The sequence below is a fragment of the Scardinius erythrophthalmus genome (genome assembly GCF_964197995.2).
Source record: "Scardinius erythrophthalmus genome assembly, chromosome: 18".
In the NCBI taxonomy this organism is placed as follows: domain Eukaryota; kingdom Metazoa; phylum Chordata; class Actinopteri; order Cypriniformes; family Leuciscidae; genus Scardinius; species Scardinius erythrophthalmus.
Window position 1 is genome coordinate 7191911 of NC_138238.1, and position 21197 is coordinate 7213107.

Genomic DNA, 21197 nt, shown 5'->3' on the forward strand with positions numbered 1-21197 from the left:
TCACCCATTTCGGCATTCATAGCACCCTGTAATGCCTTTTCAAACAATGCAGTACCAATACTGGCCAATACTTGAGACACCATATCCGTGCTGACGTTCACTGCATGACAAGCGGACCTGGGTGCATGAAAAGGATTAGTATGAATACCCGCAGTTGCTCGCTTGCTTCTGCGCACAGCTGGAACTGGCAATTCTCTCTGAACTGGGTTACGCACTTCATCAGTCTCTTGCTCCTTCGATTGGACACGCTCAACTGGAGTTTCTGCATTCAGGACCACACCGTCAAACTCTGCAGGGTCTCCATCCGTATCCGCTGATACTTGTACCTGGCCACCTCGAGAGCTGTCACCTCTCAACCCTGAAGTACCCAGTGCCTCTGAGCACATTGAAGGGTGTGCAGCCACTCTCACAAAGGGTTGCTCCTCTACTACCACAAAATCTGGCTCAGAAGTCTCGTTCACATCCAACACGACAGGCAGTGCATCGGGCTCAGACTTCTTACTTCTAGGCCTAGGAGTGGGTACGGCACCTGGACGCAACTCCGACCTGTGAACCCTTTTTGAGGGCCCTCCTTCCAAAGGCTCAACAGTGCAAGTTGTGCCAACTATTTCCACTACTCGGTAAATGACCGGGCTCCAGGCGTCTTGAATCTTGTTCCTGCCTGGAAGCCGCTGGCGCAGATAAACCAAATCACCCACACTGACCTGGGGACAAAATGTCTTTTCATTCAGCCGAGTCACTCTCTCTAGGGCTTTCTCCTCCGAGTACTCCTTTGCTTTCTCATGAGCATATCTCAGCCTCTCTCGATGGACAGACAACCAGTCCTGTTTCCTCTCTGAGACCTCCTCGCTACCCAACAATGCATCAATGGGCAGATGTGGTTGTACCCCAAAAAGTAAATAATACGGGGAAAACCCTGTAGTAGCATGCGGAGTAACATTATAAGCATGGACTAACTCTGGCAAGTACTCAGGCCAACGCCGTTTACGTTCTGGTGGTAATGTACGTAGCAGATTGTGAAGTGTTCGGTTGTACCGTTCACACTGGGCATTTCCCTGCGGCCTATAAGGAGTGGTTCGGGTCTTCTTTACACCATAGAGTCTGCACAGCTCAGCAATTACCTCGCTCTCGAAATTACGACCTTGGTCGGAGTGCAACCTCTCAGGAACTCCGTACTTCATAAACCACTCTTTCAACAAGGTTTTTGCTGTGGTATCCGCCTTTTGGTCTCTAGTGGGAAACGCCTGTGTGAACTTTGTGAAAACGTCGGTAACGACCAAAACATTTTCACGCCCATCAGAGGCAGGCTCTAGGACTGTAAAGTCCACCGCAATCACTTCCAGGGGTCTGGAAGCCAAGAATGCTCTCATAGGGGCACGGACTTTGGGCTGAGGCATCTTGGTAAGGATACAACGCTGGCACTTCTTTACCCATTCCTCCACATCCTCATACATACCCGACCAAAAACATCTCTGCTTCAACAACCCCAAGGTCCGCTCAATACCCTGGTGCCCCATATCGTTGTGCACGGTCTGCAGCACCCTGTTCCTCAAACAACCCGGCAACAACAGTTGCCAGAAGCACTCCTCAGAAGGGCCGTCTACCACTCGATACAGCAACCCATTTCGTTCTCTTATGAGGCTCCACTGCTTCAGAAGGCATTTCACAGACCTGGACAGAGACTTTCTTTCCAGATGAACTGGTCTCTTTTTCCTGTCCCAAAACTCTCTAAATTCCCCCAGAACAGGGTCGCTTTTCTGAAACTCAATCAGCTGTTCCCTAGTGTAACCGGGAAGCGTATGAGTGTTACCTTGAAGACTAGTGACCGCTTCTCCAGCCTCCAACACACGGATTTGCCTTAACCTACAGCACTCAAGTCCCTTCAGAGCGAGTTCAGGTTCCAAGGCTGTACCTCGACTAAAAACACTGCAAATCGCTACACACTCATCCCAATCAACGTCAGGATCAGTTTCAGGCTCCCCTGCAAACTCCTGCCTAGACAAAGCATCAGCTGCTGCGTTACTCTTTCCTGGCCTGTATTTCACCTCAAAGTTGAAGACAGACAGCTGAGCTACCCATCTCTGCTCGATCGCTCCTAACTTCGCAGTTTGCAAGTGACAAAGCGGATTGTTATCTGTAATCACCTCAAACCAAGACCCAAGTAAATAGCCACGAAACTTCTCGACTACAGCCCACTTAAGGGCCAGTAGCTCGAGCTTCATGCTACTGTAATTGCGATCGTTTCTCTCTGCGTTACGCAACCTCCTGCTTGCGTATGCAATGACCCGCTTCTTGTCATCCTGCATCTGGTAAAGAATGGCCCCTAAGCCATTCTGGCTCGCATCAGTCTCGAGTATGAAAGGGCAAGTGAAGTCTGCAAAACCAAGCACAGGTGCCGTTGTTAACTTCCACTTCAACTGACTGAATGCATGATCACACTCATTAGACCAACCAGACCTAAAGTGACGACCACTCTTTGCACACCTGCCTTCACGCAAACATACATTTACCAGATCATGTAAGGGTCCAGCTATCTTCGAGAAGCCCTCAATAAACTTCCTATAATAGCTGCAGAACCCTAAAAATGACCTCAGCTCCTTGACCGTTTCTGGGGTCTTCCAATTACTGACTGCAACAACCTTGTCTGGGTCAGGAGAAATCCCTTGTGCCGAGACCTGGTGGCCAAGAAATCGCACAGAGTCTTGGAGAAAACGGCACTTCCCCAACTTGACTTTTAAACCGGTGTCTGACAACCGTTTCAGCACCATCTCTAGTCTTTCCAGGTGTTCCTCAAAGGTCTGTGAAAACAGCAAAATGTCATCCAGGTATACAATCAACACCTGAAAGATTAGATCGCTCATAACAGACTGCATGAGCCGCTGAAAGGTAGATGGTCCATTGCAGACCCCAAACGGCATTCTCCGGTACTCAAATAAACCAAAAGGTGTGGTGAACGCCGTCTTGGCCCTATCCCGGTCACTCACCGCAATCTGATGATACCCAGAAGCCAAGTCTACTGTTGAAAAGAACTTCGCTCCCCTGAGGGCATCGAAGCTCTCATCAATTCTGGGTAGTGGAAATGCGTCACGCCTCGTCTTGGCGTTGAGCTTTCGATAATCTACGCACAACCGTAGCGACCCATCAGTTTTGCGCACAAGTACCACAGGCGAGGCGTAAGCACTCCCACTCTCCTGAATTACACCCTTTTTCAGCAACTTGCTGATGTGCTCTCTGACCTCCTGGTACTGATTTGGTGGAATTCGCCGGTATGGCTGATTCACTGGTACGTCATCAGTCAGATGTATCTCATGCTGAACCTTATCTGTATAACCCAAATCATCATCCTCCAGGGCAAACACGCTTGAATACTTGCCCAGCACAGCTTTCAACTGAACCTGCTGTTCAAGTGTGCCTCCCATGTCAATGTGATCTAAGACTGACTGGGCGTAAGGCTCAGAACCATGACCTTCACCCATAGTGACCTGTTCTGTGTCTGCGGAAATTCGCTGGAACCTCACTTCACAGGACGAACCCACACTATAACCATCGACTGGAGACAACATACCGAGACGGGCCCTAGGCTGAAGCCAAAGATCTTCCTGAGACAAGTTAAGTACTCTCACTGGACACACGGGTAACTCTGATGTAATCAAGGTAGGTACTACAACTAAACCTCCTGGTAAGACCATATTTGCTGGTTCTACCAACCACGCTGAACCATCCTTTTTACTGGTTTCCATCCCCTTAATCAGGACAGTAGCTGCCGACCAAGCAGGCACATGAGCAGGAGTCTTACCCACAACCCTTGCAAATGAAACTCGCTCAACTAACTCAACTGATTGTGCCTGCTGGAAAACTGCCCTCCAGTCCGAATCCAGCCTACCACCCAGCGTGGTGTCAAACTCAGCATGAAAAATCTGTCGGCACTTACTGATGATGTTCATTCCGATGAGCACGGCCACCGACGACGGACTAGGCGTTTCTTTAACGACCAAGAAACCACATTCAGGCAGGGCCATCCCCATCACTTCCACATCCAGCTCCATGTAACCCAAATAGGGAATGTCTAAACCGTTGGCTGCTGTGATCTTTAGCCAACCTGAGGTAGACAACACATCACGATCATCCCCAAATAGATGCTCTCGGAAGAACCCCTCAGTAATAGTACTGACCTGACTACCAGTGTCTAACAAGCATGACACTGGCACACCCTTGATTTTCAAGTCCACCATCGGGCACGTTCCAACAGCCCGTTCAAAGAACCTGTCCCGACTAGTTCCCATAGGTGGTGAACCAGATACTACCCCTTGTGCTGCCTGACAGCCTGCAACAGAAGGACCTTGTTTTTCTTGCCCTTCAGTTGTCCTGCCAGCACTCTTGGGTCTCCCACCCCGTCTCAAGGTGCAATGTCTAGCAATATGCCCAACCCCGTTGCATCTGAAACAGATAGGTTCTCCCTCTTCTGTAAACCTGGGAGGCGGCTTAGATACGGGTACATAATTCTGCGGAACAGACACTGAACGCTGCACAGTCAACTCCTTGACTGCCTTGGTGAGCTCGGAAATAGTCTGCTCTTGCTCACTTATTCGCTTGTCCTGCCGGGAAATCACCTGTAAAATATCATTCAACAGAGTAGAAGTTTGTTTCTCTGACCCGACAGAAGTATCACCCGGTTGACCAAGCAATTCTGAATGGACTGGTCGACTATTTGCTACTCTGGTCGGCCTGCTTTCCTCCATGGACCAAAGAACAGCCTCGTTGCGAACCTCAAGCAGGGTCAAGTGGGGCTTATCTCTAATTAGTTTACGCAGCTCTCGCCTTAACGCAGCATCTCGCACACCCTCCACAAACTGATCACGCAAAATTCCCTCCTCGTTTGCCAAGCCACCTGGGGATTGCTTTGCTGCAGAGCTTAAAAGGCGCGAGAGCGCATGAGAGTAATTTCGCAAATCTTCCCCATCCAATTGTTTGCGGTTGTAAAACGTTTGCAACAATTGAGTCCCGCTACGCCGTTCCCCAAACGCCTCCCGCAGGAAAGTAAACAAATCACTGGCCTGTCTGGACTGGTTTCCAACACATAACCGCACCTCTTCCAGTGCAGGCCCTCTCAAAAGAGAGATGATAAAGTCAAGCTGTTCATCTTGTGTCTGGTCTCTGGCCCGTAGGACCCTTTCCACTTCCTCAATAAACTCCTCTACAGACCGTCCATCTTTGTTATACTCCCCGCTAAAAGGTTGAACCTGGCGTTCACGAGGAACATAAATGTAGGAGCGGGTCGAATTACCTCCCCCAACAGCCCTACTGGCCAGAGTATCGTTCCTCCAGTCACTTAACTCTTGAATCTGACCCTTTAACTGCTCTATAACGTCATTTCCGACCGCCCCTACGACAGGGACGTGCATCTCCTCTTCCGGCATTTCTTCAGAGTCAGACATTTTTTGACACAAGTATGAAGAGTAAGAATTAACTCAACCCCGTTCAAGATAAATGTTTCTGGCGCAAACTTCAGCTTTTGCTGTCCTCTTTAGTAGCTCGAACACCCCCTCGTGCTGGTGCACAGTTTCTGGATGCGGCCGTGAGATCCTGGGGGCTAACACGTCGACAACAGGAACCCCATCGAGCTGGACCAGTCTCCTCAGCAGCCGTCACACCTGGAAACACACTGGAAACACGATCATTCCAGCTCTGGCCATCTCGTCCGCAACCGCGATCCTCCACACTCCAGATGTCCGCAGCCTCTGAAAAATATTCACCACTGCCGTATTGCCTAACCCAACTATACTGCTTGATAAAAAAACTAACCAGATCGAATAAACAACCCCACTCCTGGTACCAAAATGTGTGACCGGGGATTTAGATTTACCACCAGGAACACATAAGGGGGGTTCTATTTACTTTAAGTTTATTCATGTGATGTGAAAATAAAGAAAAATGACTTATTTTCCAATGTTGTGTATCAATTTAATTGACAAGGAATAATTTGGTTTAAATGATCACAAAGAAACATAAAATAAAATAAACAAAATTCAATAACAGGTTCTCAGAGCTGGTGATAAAATTTAAACCACCTCACTGCTCTTCATTACTCAGGGTGCAATATTCTCTGTGATACACGGTATGCTTGAGTATCACAGTCCACTGGTGTATAACGAATACAATACTCTCTCTCTTAACCACGGCAATATACAACCATTTTACAATGCTAAAATAAAATCTAAAATAAGAGGGAAATGCAACAATTCTAAACCTTTACAATACGGCAGTGGGAATACTGTTCAAAGAAAACAAAACAACATAAGTACATTTTTATATTACCCACTTATTTATCACTTGAGAGAAATTAGAGAAAATAACACTCACATAATAATGTGAGCTTTTACACACCAACACTTTCACTTCACGAAGGGCTGAAATCTCCAACACTATGGTGCACACTGAAAATAATCACATTAAATTATAATTACATGAAAAACACCTGAAACAAATGGAAAAGATGAAGTATATCACATTTGGCATAACGCCAAATAACATGGCCTAGACCGCATGGAGTGACGTCATATCATCGTGGACATTTTACACAACGTAACTTCCCAAACATGACAGTTCTCCGAATCAACACAAAATATACATCCACAGATGGTATTAAACAACAATATATTTGCAAAACATTGTATTTACCCATGGATGACTCAAATTGTCGACAACATCTTGAGAATGTGCGTCTCTCTTGCACTGCCCGCTGTACATCTCACCAACAAAATATACTACGGATGCCGTGAGGCAAGAGCGCAAACGCGTTTTCGTGCGCAACACACAAAGCGCCACCCGCTGATGACTCCAAAGAAATACAGGTAGTCTGTTTTTATATTTAAACATGGAAAATAATAATTAAATAAAAGACTTTAACATAAGGTAGAAAAACAAACTTTAAAGGCATTTACCACCCGGTTACATATAAAATGTATATTTATTTGCAACAGTTATGTTAACAGCATTAATACTATATTTCTGGTAAGAACAGCTATTCAGCTGATGGACACGCGCTGCGTTGTCATGGGAACATCCCAGGTGAAAATAATGAGGAAATTACGTTGTCTTTCGTTGCTCCCTTCATCAACATAATGGCACACAAGTGCCCCGCTCCCTCCAAAGTGCCCAATTCAAGGGCTCTGCCGTCTGCCCTTTTAAGAGAGTAACGTTAGGGCATAGGTAAAGCCAGAGCCCGCGTCTCTCTGGTAAAGCTCGCGAGCCGTCCGTCCGTCACTTATTGGGTTCCCCGGAAACATTTCCGTTGTGTTCTGTTCTATTTGCAGCGCGTTTCTGTTTGGTTGTGTTGTGAACTTTTGCAGCGCGTTTCTGTAATTGCAGCGCGTTTCCGTATTTGGTTGTGTTGTGAGTATTGGGACGCACGTGAGTTGTAAAACTGATGAAGATGTTTTCTTATTCGCTGGTGTTTTTTTCTATTTGCATGTGTTTTTTTCTATTTGCATGTGTTTTTTTCTGTTTGCATGCGTTTTTTTCTGTTTGCATGTGTTTTCTTCATTTGCAGCGCGTTGAGCTCTCTCGGCCACCGTACAAAATAGATTTTTGAGCAAGTACAAAACCAGCCAGTTTTCAAAACTATCTGCTTGCCTTAGCTCGATTCAAAACGTTAAGGTTGTAATAATGTTTTTAATTCCAGTGGTACTGGTGGATGTCCGCGGGAAATTCGAGCATGTCTTTGCGCCATTACGTCACATCTGTATTCATGGTGTCTCGGCTAGTAGGCTATATTGCGTGTGAGGATGTTGGAGGTGGAGATTTATAGCCTTTTCTCACAGCACTTGATATAATTAAACTTATTAATTTGATGGCAGATCCAGAAAGGTTTAGATGACAATCACCAGTGACAACTGGAGATTCACTCGTCGTAAAATGACTTCGGAGTGGCTGGAGTTACAGAAAAAAAGAGACTGCAACCGGGTCCATGCGAAAACAAGGATAAATATCGGAAGGCTTTTGAAAGGTGGCGTGAACTCCGTGTTTTGAAGGGGTTCAAAACAGATGCAGAGACAGCTTTTTTCCTGACAATTAGAATTTAGTCTGTACAGAAATGGAAACTGAACTACAGGTAGCCCTTATACACATTAAATATAGTCATGCAATGCTGATGTTTTTAACATCATCAATTTGAGAACAAAGTATAATTTGCACGGTTTGACGTGATATGATAAGCGATCGTTAGATTTAATCAGCGTGGTTTACTGCAATGCTTTTGTTCGCTTAGTTGGTCAGAACAAAAGTGGATGTTACTTGTTCAGACGACATTATGTTGGAAGTATGACCTATGTTGGTCATACTTCCAAAAAGTAGAATCTGTGATTCTGAATGACAGTATCCACACTGGCGCGGCGACTGACAGCCGCACATTCTCCTCAAAACATTGGATTTCAGGCCGAGGCACTCTGTTTCGAACAGAGATGGCGACAAAGAGGAAAAACTACAGACTGCAGCTTTGAATATTAAAAATAATGTGTATATATATACTATATATATACATACATATATATATATATATATATATATATATATATATATATATATATATATATATATATATATATATATATATACAGGGGCGACTGTCTTCACAGCACTGATAACTGAAAAGGAAAGCGAAAAGCTGCTATTTCTGTCACTTCAACTAGCCTGTGCTCGATATTTCTTGTTCCATCTAAAGCTCCATCTCTTTCCGGAAATGCTTTTATCTGCTAATCAGAACAAAATGGCAGCTTTAAGAGTGAATCAGGAGATTGCATGTGTTAAGAATCTGTCTCCTGTGCAGACGGCTTTAATCCACATCCAACAGTTTGATATCTGATCCAAAACAACAACGGCAAATGGCGATAAGTTCCAACAGTAACTGTCCTTCATTGCCAGCCATGATTTTCCAATCAAACCAAGGACAAATAGTACATGCTTAGAGTTTTCTGTATTTCATAAAGCCTATCAAAACAATACCACACAAACAAGCTGGTAACAATAAATGAATCATGAACTGACTTTAAAGAACAAGGACAAGGACGATTTCTTGCAATCTGGGAAGGACAATGATGGTTAAAGCATACCTTTGATTTCGTTTTCCTTAGGAGGGTCAGTCTGACCGTGGATGTGGGAATGGGCAGATGAGTCAGGCTATGGCTAGTTGGACAGTTAGAATTTGCCAGCAGCCATTTTCCATGCAGATGGCATGGGCGGGCAGCTGGTGATTGAAGGGAAGAGACCAGAATGTTAACCATACTTTATGAAGAAACTGAAGTTTTAACACAGTGGAGAATAGTATAAGCTGAAGGGTTGGGCAACTTGCCCTGAAAACGGTGATTTTCATTTGTCTCCAAACATCTGCAGTTTTCCTTGCATTTCGCTCAGCAAGCCCCTCGTGCAATAAAGAGCACTCAGATGCCCCAGAGAAACCAAGTGGCCGTCACTGTTCATTTGCGCTGTATAATTTAGTTCTTCAGAGACTGGAGCCCATCAAATCATGCCTGCCTCCTTTTCTCCCAGCCACCATTTGCCAACTACCATGAGAAATTTCTGAGCAAAAATGGAGGCCAGGAATACTTCAGGCTGTACCTCATCACAGCTGACGAGCTCTTTGGCAGCGGAAATGCATAAGAATGAACCAGGAGCGACATGCAGCCTCCAACCGCAGAGCAGAGGCTGAGAAATGAGCTGGCATTCTCAATGAGACAGAAGCAGACTGATTGAGTCACTCCCAAGGCCTCTGAAGAAATGTCCAACACTCTTTAAGGCTAAATCATCCTCTACGGTAAAGAGCACAGAATCTTGTGTAGGGGAAAAGAGTTGGGGTGGTTCTTAGGGGAGTTCTGATAATGAGTTGTTGTTGTACAGCAGAAAGTTCAGTTTGGAACTTCGCTTAGCTAGTTTTCAAAATCTTGAGCTTAACATCTATCTATCTATCTATCTATCTATCTATCTATCTATCTATCTATCTATCTATCTATCTATCTATCTATCTATCTATCTATCTATCTATCCATCCATCCATCCATCCATCCATCCATCCATCCATCCATCCATCCATCCATCCATCCATCCATCCATCCATCCATCCATCCATCCATCCATCCATCCATCCATCCATCCATCCATCCATCCATCCATCCATCCATCCATCCATCCATCCATCCATCCATCAGGCCTATAAATCTTCAAATTTTAAGTTTTTAAATTCTTTAATTCCATCCATCCATCCATCCATCCATCCATCCATCCATCCATCCATCCATCCATCCATCCATCCATCCATCCATCCATCCATCCATCCATCCATCCATCCATCAGGCCTATAAATCTTCAAATTTTAAGTTTTTAAATTCTTTAATTCCTCTCATCCATCCATCCATCCATCCATCCATCCATCCATCCATCCATCCATCCATCCATCCATCCATCCATCCATCCATCCATCAGGCCTATAAATCTTCAAATTTTAAGTTTTTAAATTCTTTAATTCCTCTCATCCATCCATCCATCCATCCATCCATCCATCCATCCATCCATCCATCCATCCATCCATCCATCCATCCATCCATCCATCCATCCATCCATCCATCCATCCATCCATCCATCCATCCATCTTTTCTCAAAACTTTAAGCAAGCCAACAACCTTTGCTTTTCTAGCTAAAAATTGCAGTCATATGAATTTCATTAATTTTACAAACCCCTCAACCAGTTCGCTACCTTCAGTTGCGGAAATGAATTTAAAATGCATTCTCAGCACAGTTCTGAATTGTGCACAACCCTATATAGTTTGAAACACGTACCCAAGATGTTCAAATGCATGTCTGCTTACAGTATATCATCACTGCTTCAGTAATAATGACTCTGGAAACATATTTTTCTCTGTGGTACCAGACAGTTGTGTGAACATATGGCAGCAGAATCTGCCATTCAGCATTCAGAACTGTAGGTGCAAAATATGCTTGTTTGGATCTTAACACATTCCACTGATCATTTATCACATTTAATTACAGAAGACGACCCTAGAGCTAGTTGCATGAAATATGACCTAATATGGAATTACCAGTGCAATGATATTAACATATATGGACTATATTGGACAAGTAAAGAGAGAGATCTGATGTAAAGTGAGTTTCTTCCTGTCAAAGATGAGGCACTCAGCATCCTTTGACGTATTGTCTTACTGCTTATATTTCTCTTTATTAGGCTTCACTAAACAGATTACACTCAACAGTATTTACAACACAAACTCTTCAGTGAGTTCAACAAGAGGCTGATCTGTGAAACAGTGCAGATGACGCAGACAAAGAAAACAAACCCCCCCTCAAGGAAATTCAATCCATTTTTGGGGGATTGGAGAAAGAGAAAACGGCAGAAAAACTTGAGAATGGTTGTGTGAATGAATGCTGCAAAAGGCTAGTAGGGAAAATATTGATATATTTTAATTAATTTTGATGAACCAATATTGATTTGTAATTTCCAAATACAACATTTTAGTCTACAGTATTAGAAAAAAAGTTCAGATGGGGTTCAATAACGCCCAAAATTTCTATATAAGGAGAAATGTCTTAAATGTTTAATAGTTATTTCAAATTTTTTTTTTTCAACTGATAAAGCATGTTTACGGGCGGTTTAATTAATAAAATGTATTTATAAATTAATAAAACAAATTCAAACTAAATTAATGAATTAAAATTAAATCTTTCAAATGATTCCATGATAGAAACCCCTAAAAGGTTCATGAAGCACCTGACGGAACCCTTTAAAGTTCTATACATAACTTTTTCTTCTAAGAGCTGTTTTTTTAATGCGTGAAAACTTCTCTAAACTTTATTTGTAGCAAGCCTGTTAACACACTTGATTAGATGGCTTGACTTGTGCGACTTACAAATGAGGAGAGCAATAGAAGCAATCATGCCAACAATAAGTGCTGTGACTAGTCCCAGTTAGTCAAGCACAGTTACACATAGCACATTTTTTTTCTATTTTTTTTTTATTAATATGCATAGAATACTGCTAGTATTAATGGATCAACTGTTGACGAAACATATGCGTCTTCAGCGGTTTCTTGAAAAAGGCTGAAGACTCAGCAGCTTGGGTTGAGATGGGCAGGTCATTCCACCAGTTTGGAACAGTCAAGGTAAAGGTCCATGAAAGAGATTTTGTGCCTCTTTGGGATGACACCACAAGGCGCCGTTCTGGAGGACACACGTCTGAAGTAGAGAGTTTAGGTATAGGGGTAATATGTATAGCTATTATTCTCCTGTAATCACTTACCACTAACCTTTAACCGAGGCCTCTGTGCTCAGCTAGAAGAACTACATTTGTTTCCACTGACTCAACATCCAGTAGAAACTCAGCACAAAGATCCTAATCTAGACCATCACAGGTATCTGCAAACACTTCTAAACCTCTGTTGTGAGGGTTTATAGTATAGACGGCAGCTTGACTGTGCTGCGTTTGATTAATGGAGCTCTCTGTGTCCGTGAGTGACGAATTATCAGAGGCTAGACTCGCTCGTACATCACTGTCACAACGCTCACATGGCTACCACGTCGTCTCCCTTGTCGCCAAGACCATTCCCAATCATTCCTGCCATCTCTGACTGCCCTCTGTATAAAGAGCCAGGAAGAAGACAGGGGTGGAGAAGTGTAAAGAGTGATGAAACGGCAGAGCAGTGCAGAGTTAAAGGGGAAAAACTGCTTTGTTCCTCAACTCCAGTGAGGTGATAACAGTCAATTAACAGTGCCAATGCAGATGTGAAACTCCTCTGCTTATCTCAGAATTAAAGTTAATTTGGGATAATAAAAGAGAGCTGATAAGAGCCTTCCGGGGTGACAGATAGGGGATGGTGCCGTCTCGTCTTGTCTTGTCCTCCTTTGGGCCGTGGTTTTGCTTGTCCCCTCATTAGGCAGGTGTTGTGAGATTGAGCCAAGGGAATCTTATCACTTTCGGCACGCCGAGATTGTGTTTATAAGTGGCAGCGTTAATCAATTAGCCGCCACAACTCTGGGAGAGGATGCAATGTTGCCTCTGGTTCTGAAGAGCTGCTTAGCTGTCAATTCAGCAGGGAATGAGGGCCACTCCACATACATGAAAACAGAAACAGACATTCACTTGCTCACTCTCACTCAAGCCATGTCCACACTAATACTTTTTCGTTTGAAAACGTATATTTTTCTCTCCGTTTTGGCCTTCCGTCCACACTGAGACAGCGTTTTTATTAATGAAAACGAAGCTTTTTGAAAACGCACTCCAAAGTGGATACATTTGAAAACGCAGTTTTCACGTTGTAGTGTGGACTCTGAAACCGGTGGTATTTAAAACCGATGACGTAAATTTAGTCATGTGAAGCATATTGTACCAATAGATATTCATGTTTGTACCAGTATTGTGCCTGTTATGTGCTATTCACTTTCACACTGTTGCTAAAAATATTCTACATTGCACACATATCACAGTCCTGCAAAGATGACAGAATTTACTCACATTTGCTGTCCTGCGGCAATACATGAGAGCAGTCGCGTTTTAGACCAAACATATGGTGACTGCGGGCGACCTGGACCGCATCAGTGAATGGTGAGATATTTTACTGAATAAAATGATCCTGTCAGAAGAATTGGGCGATAACTTCATTATTTATTTTTCCATCTGAATCATATCACTGATCTTTTGTGGGGTTTTACGCATGCGCAGTTAGGTGAATTTAGTTTTCAGGCGTTTTTCAAAAGTTTCTCATCCACACTGAAACGTCTGAAAACGCTAGTGTGGATGGAGAGTGTTTATATACGAAAACGCCATTTTCAAATGTATCCGGATTAATGTAGACGTAGCCTAAATGGCTCTCTTCCAAAACCTAGGAAGTCACCCACATAATGCAGCATACTAACTGAAATGGAACCTTATAAGTAGTCAGATTTCCATTACAGATTTGCGCAAAACTTTTGCACTATATTCTAAATGTCGATAAAAAATTATTGCAAAATGACAGTGCATTAACTGATGTTATGTGACTAAAACGCCCTTTTTTTAAGTCATTCCAAAAATCATGGTGATGGATGGAAGGTTTATGTAGGCTATATCGCAGCCACTGCACTAGCTATAATTTTTAATGGAAGGAGAAGTAGGCATGTTATCCAAGTGTTGGGTGTTTCTCCCTCATTTCTGCTTCAAGGTCTTGATAAATTGTGGCATTTCTTAGTGGTTCAGAATCCAGTATTCCCGTAATTCCTTAGTCTTTTATGAGTTTAATGAAGAACTCTTTCTCATCTTCTGTCCAAATATACCGCGCCATATACATCAGGTCACCTGTAAATGCGCAAAAACTGTTTCCATTGCCTGAAAAACCACCTCATGTGAGCGTATCTATTTTTATGTGCCATATATGGGAGCTTTCACGAAATTGAAGTGTTTCCAATGGCCGTATTTTCAATTTTCAATTTCAATTTGCGCAATCTGAAGCGTAATGGTAACAGATTTGGAATGTGCAACTTTGTGTCAAACAAATAATGAATCATGTAGAAGTCTTAACCCACATTAGACTGTAAAAGTTTGGCTTTAGCATGCTGTAAGTAAAATAAAAAAAAATGATTGTGTGTTTATTTCAGTTGTAGCCAGATGGACCGGGATAGGCTTTTGATGGATTGAAAGTGGACAGCTGTCGGGAAGCTGGAAAGGTGGCTGCATGGGGCACGCGGCGTAGATGCACGTAATTCCCAGGTCTTATTTTGTCAATAAACAGCAGCCAGTGGCACTCAATTAGATAGCTTTATTGACTATGTTCCTGGGGCCGTGTCAGATGTCGGCTGGCAACATTGCCTGACGACAGATGCTGACACCTTTCTCAAGATTACAGAAAATAGAAAAGGGAGCAGATAGAGCCGGAGAGGAGAATAAATGAGATGAGAGAGAGAGAGAGAGAGAGAGAGAGGATTTGTGTGAAGGGGACAGTATGAAACAAGAGATGTCTAAAGAAGAAGAAGAAGAAAAATAATCTAAAGTGCATACAAATAAAGCTTTTACTTACTGGGACTGTTTCTATGTTTATTTTACCCTTCCAATGTTTGTGTTTTTACAAACTCAAATTAAGAGTTATTTGCAACCCAATTTTCACTGTGGGGAACCAGTCATCGTTCAAGCAACTTTAAATTACTTTTAATGATCAAAGTTCTGCACAATCTTTAAGCTGTCATGACTTCCTGTGAGTGAATTTCCAAAGGAAAGAGAAAAAACAACGAGCTCATTTTCAAAAATACACTCAAAATTTAATTTATACAAACAAAACTTGACTACAGCTCTATGATAAACACCTTTGCAATTTCTGAGTTTAAGTTATTTATGATTTGGTTTTATATACTAGATTTTTTTTTTAGGCTTACATTAAAATGTCCAGGTTAACTGTTCAGAGATAGAATAGAATAGAATAGAATAGAATAGAATAGAATAGAATAGAATAGAATAGAATAGAATAGAATAGAATAGAATAGAATAGCTGTGAAGTAATTAAATAAACTTTTTTCTATTATAAAATAGAAAAAAGTCAGTGCGGTCATAAACAGCAGGAAGTCATTTTGTTGTCACTATAAAGCAGAGAGAACCCCTTTGACTGTGTAATGGTTAAAGTTATTATTATTTTATTATTATTATTTTTTTTTATTATTATTATTTATTACATATTTTGACCATTTTATGAAAAGGTACATTTTGTTAAGGTTGAATGGATGTAACCTGAAGAAAACATCTTGAAATTCATGAACCAAAAAATATGATATAAAAAAAAAAAATAAAAAATAATAATAATAATAATAATAGAAAAATATAATCAGAAAACTTTTTGAAAAAGTTAAGTTTTGGTGTTTTGAGAAAGTATAGGTGCAAGGAATGTAATTTAGTATTCATACTTGAAGTTTTAGAGTCGAAAAGTCATTTAAAAAAAAAGAAAAGATTTTGAACAGATTTCTTCTTTTTCATAATTCCAGACATTCAGAAAAAAAAAAAAAAGAAGAAGCATTTTTACACAGAAGCCCGGCACCCAAATCTCTCATGGACTCTTAAGGCACAAACATCTGATTAGATGCCAAAACTGAACAGACTGGACATAAGCTTCTTCATGCAAATTTACTGGAAGGAAATTAAAAAATATTATAGAATTAAATGTAATGAATGTTAATGAAACACCTGTTTGTTGCATCACAACCTCCTTTACATATTGAGCACTGTATCATATGTTGTTGCACTTGTATTTTTCTTTGCGTTCTAATCAATCCCTACAAGAGTCCATGCGTACTTATTTCAAGTGCCACATAAATGCCTCGAATCTCAAGTTCTTTCTGAGGGCCTTTTAAGGATTCTTCCTCTGTAAAAGCTGTTTTCCTGGCTGTGCTTGCTCGCCATTGATTTTTCTTGTTAGCATGGAGGGTACACAAACCCTCCATAAAAGCATATTCTATAAACAGGCCTGGAAATTAGCATACACAAGTTTGTTTGGAAACTTGAGAAAACAAAATGCTAATGTCCTTTATCTTCATGCAAATAATTCCCAAGCTGTTGTTTCACTCTCTCCCACATCCTCTTACTTCATCTTGAAGTTAATGGACTTCTACGCTTGGCATTTCTCCTAATAACCAAAATATTTGTCCTGCTTAAGCATTTCAAAGTCTCTCAGGATGATTTGTTCTCTGAGCATCTGTGACGTTAAAGTTGAGAGAAACAGAATCGCAACTCTCAGTGTGAGGTAGACCACAGTAGACCCCGTAATGACATCACAAAGTGACCCTGTTGTCTGAGCGGAGACAGATCCGCCATGTGGCGTAGATTAGAATCTCAGTCTGGATCCTGCCTGCGATTACAGTCATTAACTCACTACAGGATGCAGCGCTGCACCTGTTCTGGCGTTCAGCAGATGGTACTGCATATAGAAGCTCCGCGGCGAGTCCCTCCAGTGTTTGTGTTACCGGCCAGGCTCTCCCAAACACGTCTAATGCCCTCCATCACTCAGGCCAGTCGGACATTATTAACTTATGTGGTCAGTGCTGATGGAGCAGACATGTCTGGATTGATCATAGCAGACGATCGCTTACTGTGAGTGCAAATGAGTGCATATAGACGCAATCTGGAGCAAAATGCTATTACATTTTGTTTAACAAGGCCGTTTTCTCGCAGGTAAAAAAAAAACGCAATAAACTGATAAAGCAAACACTTTTTCGACGGGCTAAATCCCATTAAAAAGTCGAGCGGGAAACTGTTATGGCTATTATGCATGTAATTGCTGACAGTGACATACACTAGTCTTGACAGTGAAATGATTAGTCTTGGCAGTGTTTGTGAGCTGTGGCGAATAGCTGAATAAGTTGAGTAGTGGTCTACTGATACTGATTTTTTGATAGCTGATGCTGATATCTTAAAGAGCAGAATGGCCGATGGCCAATGTTCGATTCAATTCAATTGAAGTGTTTGTGGTTAAAGTCGGCATGAAACAGAAGTTGCAATAGTCTTTGCTTACCCATTGGGACGTACATCCGAGAGAAACGGCTTCTTGATCAAGAAAAACAGGGCGGGATTTGATTTTGTCCATTGGGAATCGATTGGATGGTTGGATAGTTGTGGTTTGCTATTGGTCGATCTCATGTGAGTGACAGGTTGTCCCACCTTTGCACCAGTAAACATCATAAGAGAAGAGATTTTGCTGTAAGAAAGAGGGGAAGTTCTGACCCTACAACGGAGAATACAAGCTAAATACAACGGCAATAATTAAGCTGAGGTGCATTTGGCCTTTTGGCCACGGTACTTTTAAGTCAGGCAAAGCATTACTGTGAATTAGTGCTTGAACAGACTAGTCGACTCTAATGCTCTGCCATGACACTTTATGCTTGATGTCGACTCATGGCCTATAGAAGGCACAACAGGATAAGAAATCTTTGAAGTCCACTTTTACACTCTGTTTCAGTTAAAATGACAAATAAATTCATACTCAGAGAGCCCACCACAAGATATCTTTGAGTATACCATCTGGATGCTCAAAATTCATTGCGTGAATGCTCGTTTTACACAGTTTATTGTACAGGCAAGTTAATCATCGTTGTAAACTGCTGCTGCATTACTCACACACACACACACACACACACACACACACACACAGACAGTAGCGGGCATATCACGTGAAGATCGCGCACACACAGAATCATTCACAGAAATATATGGGAAACTCTGTTCTGTGATTTATCACTAAAATAGCTTAGAAACTAAAAAGTTCTAGCATATATGTCTTAGTACCTAAAACACACAGCTCCACCATAATATGAAGCTGTCAGGTACAATTAACACGCAATCGCTCTCTCTCGCACTAAAATGCATTCATATAGAAGTAACGTTTACTGTGCTACTTTAACGACCCAAAGTAAATAAGCTGTTGTGATGGAGCGCTGTGTCATATGCCATAGCTGTGCACAAGGCAACCGTTTGAGTCTCAGCTCGAGGTTCAGGTTTATTTGTTCATTAATGACGTCATCAGCGACTAGTCTTTCATGACATAAATGTCAACTTTAAAAAATCTGAAGTCGTTCAACCCCTACTATGAATACCCCAATCAATGACAACTTTTCCAGTTACTATATGTCTATAATTCTTGGTTAGTTATGTTGCAGTGACCTTTGCAAAAGACAACATGAGCTACAGTCTTGAGAGCGCTTGTCTACACTGAGAGGACTTTAAATGAACTGCCACACTCTTATGTCACATTTGCACAGCTTGGATGTCAGAGCATCCTCAAGAATGCCAGGCTGAACTAATTACAGGAGAGTTTTCAGAAAGTAGAGAACGTGGGTAGCATCATTCACCAAAATGTCCGTTTTAATTTCGCCCTATTCCTATGTTAAGCAGCCTCAGAAATCAAATAAATGATACTCCTGTAATCACTTGGAATGAAGTGAACGCATAATGAGAGTAGCGCTTGCCAATGCTGCGTGCCATGTGGTGGCACGGTATTTAATGACTGTTTTTAACGTTGTTCCTTATCGTAGATCAATGTTTATTTGCAGTTAGGGGAAAAAAAATACATTGATTTCTTGATGTTGTCGGACTTTGAAGGCAGTTTGGCAGCACTTGAGTAACCGTGAGCAACTCATCAACAGGAAGGAAGAAGTAAGCGTAAGGAGATACAGCATTAGCGGTGAAATGTGTTAGAGTGAGTGGGAAAAAAAGGTAGACAGACAGCTAGAAAGAGTGGCCAAGATAGAGAGGAAGAGAAGTAAAGGAAGCAATTTGAAGTTCTGTAAGCAGGCAGGTAAATTTGGATTGCTGTGCTGACTTCAGTGAGAGGTCTCACGTCGATTTTCAGCACAGATGCTTCTGTGTGATTAGTTTTAGTTCCGCCAACCTTTAGATATGGAAAAGACAGCTCAGGTACTCACATTGTCATATAAATTACAGACTGTCTGGCAGGTGGCTGGACGGACACCAATTTCAAATTCTTGCTCAGTGAATCATCGTGTAACAAGGTAATTTGTTTTCCTGCACTTGGAATCTTCATTTCCTCCACCCCAATTACAAAGTGATCTTCAAAATTAGTTTTTCCCCCCAACCCCCCCTCCAATGTTCCGTAAATCGTATTACCTCACTCAAAGAGACGCAGAGGGAACATTCCTGCAATTCTTAATTGTATCAGAAGTTATAAATATTAAATTACATCCCAGGAGAATTTTTTTTTTCTTTTATATGACAGATGCTGAAGTTTTATGGTCTGAAAAGGAGACAAGTTTGTGAAGAGAACATACACACTACAATTATGCTCATTAATTTGATCGAAAATACAGTAAAATGGTAATATTGTGAAATATTATTACAATGTAAAATAACTGTTTTCTTTTTAATGCATTTTACAATGTAATGTATTCCTGTGATGGTAAAACTGAGTAAACAAATAAAAAAAATCAGAAATCAGCATCATTACTCCAGCCTTCAGTATCATTCTAATATGCTGAAATCATTCTAATATGCTGATTTGATGCATTTCTTATTAATATTGTTGAAAACAGTTGTGCTACTTTTTTTTTTTTTTTTTTTTTTTTTCGTGGAAACTGAGATACATTTTTCATGACATAATATTTTTCACTATAGAATAGAAAAAAAGCATTTATTTGAAATTATTCAAATATTCACTGTGACTTTTGATTCATTGAATGCATACATACACACAATATATATAGTATTGTTTTTAGTATGTGTTATACATTTATTGGCTCATGGCTTATCATACTTTATTGAAGAATTTTCTGAAATGTTTATGGAGAAAAAATTAAAATGAACAGAAAATAAATGAAACTTTTTAGCTTTCATTGCAAACAAGAACAGAAAGTTGTCACAGCATCCACTCACAGTAGCCATCAGCCCTGGATTACTGATGGAATGACTTGTCAAGAACACACATAAACGTACACAAAAAAAAAGGAAGAGGCACTGAGTGAGAGAGATGCATCTGGGCAAGCGGAGGCAATTTTAAGACAATTGCTCCACTATTCATCCTGTTATTGCAGACGGCCTCACTTCATCAGAAGGACACAGGGTCACGCTTCCACAACAGATTACGCCGATACATAAACAAGAGATGTAGTTGTGTACCGCCGGTGGGGAGACGTAGAGTTTCGATTTGGAATAGGGAAGCTATACAACTGTGAAGACCGAAAGAATCCGTAAATCCCTCGCCTACCTCATGCGTAGCACTCAGTCCAACGTTCCCCAGAGGAAATGAGTTTCCCTCAATGCAAAGCAAAACAAGGCCTCATCTCCGCCCAATTTAATTCTGTATACCCAGAGCCCAGAGAGCAGAACATCCATCCATCCTGCTACCGGGAGACAGCTGATCCGTATATCCTCTTTCCCAGGCTCTCTATCTATATCTCCATACACAGGGTAAAGCCTGTGAAGAGATCAGGGGAAATAATGTGTAAATAACAAGGCGACGGAATCCCAATATTTTTTGCATGGCTAACGTTACCGGTTATCTTTCAGTCTTCCGTCTTTGGTTCCATGTCAAGCGTAATGGAATTATGACACATAACTTCAGAGAAAAGATGGAGAAAGAAAGCAAATCGAGGTTGAGTGTGAGTCTGAGTGGAGAATAGTGGGTTGAAATTGGATTTATGGCAAAATCTGTTTGGGGTCCGACACAATGAGACGG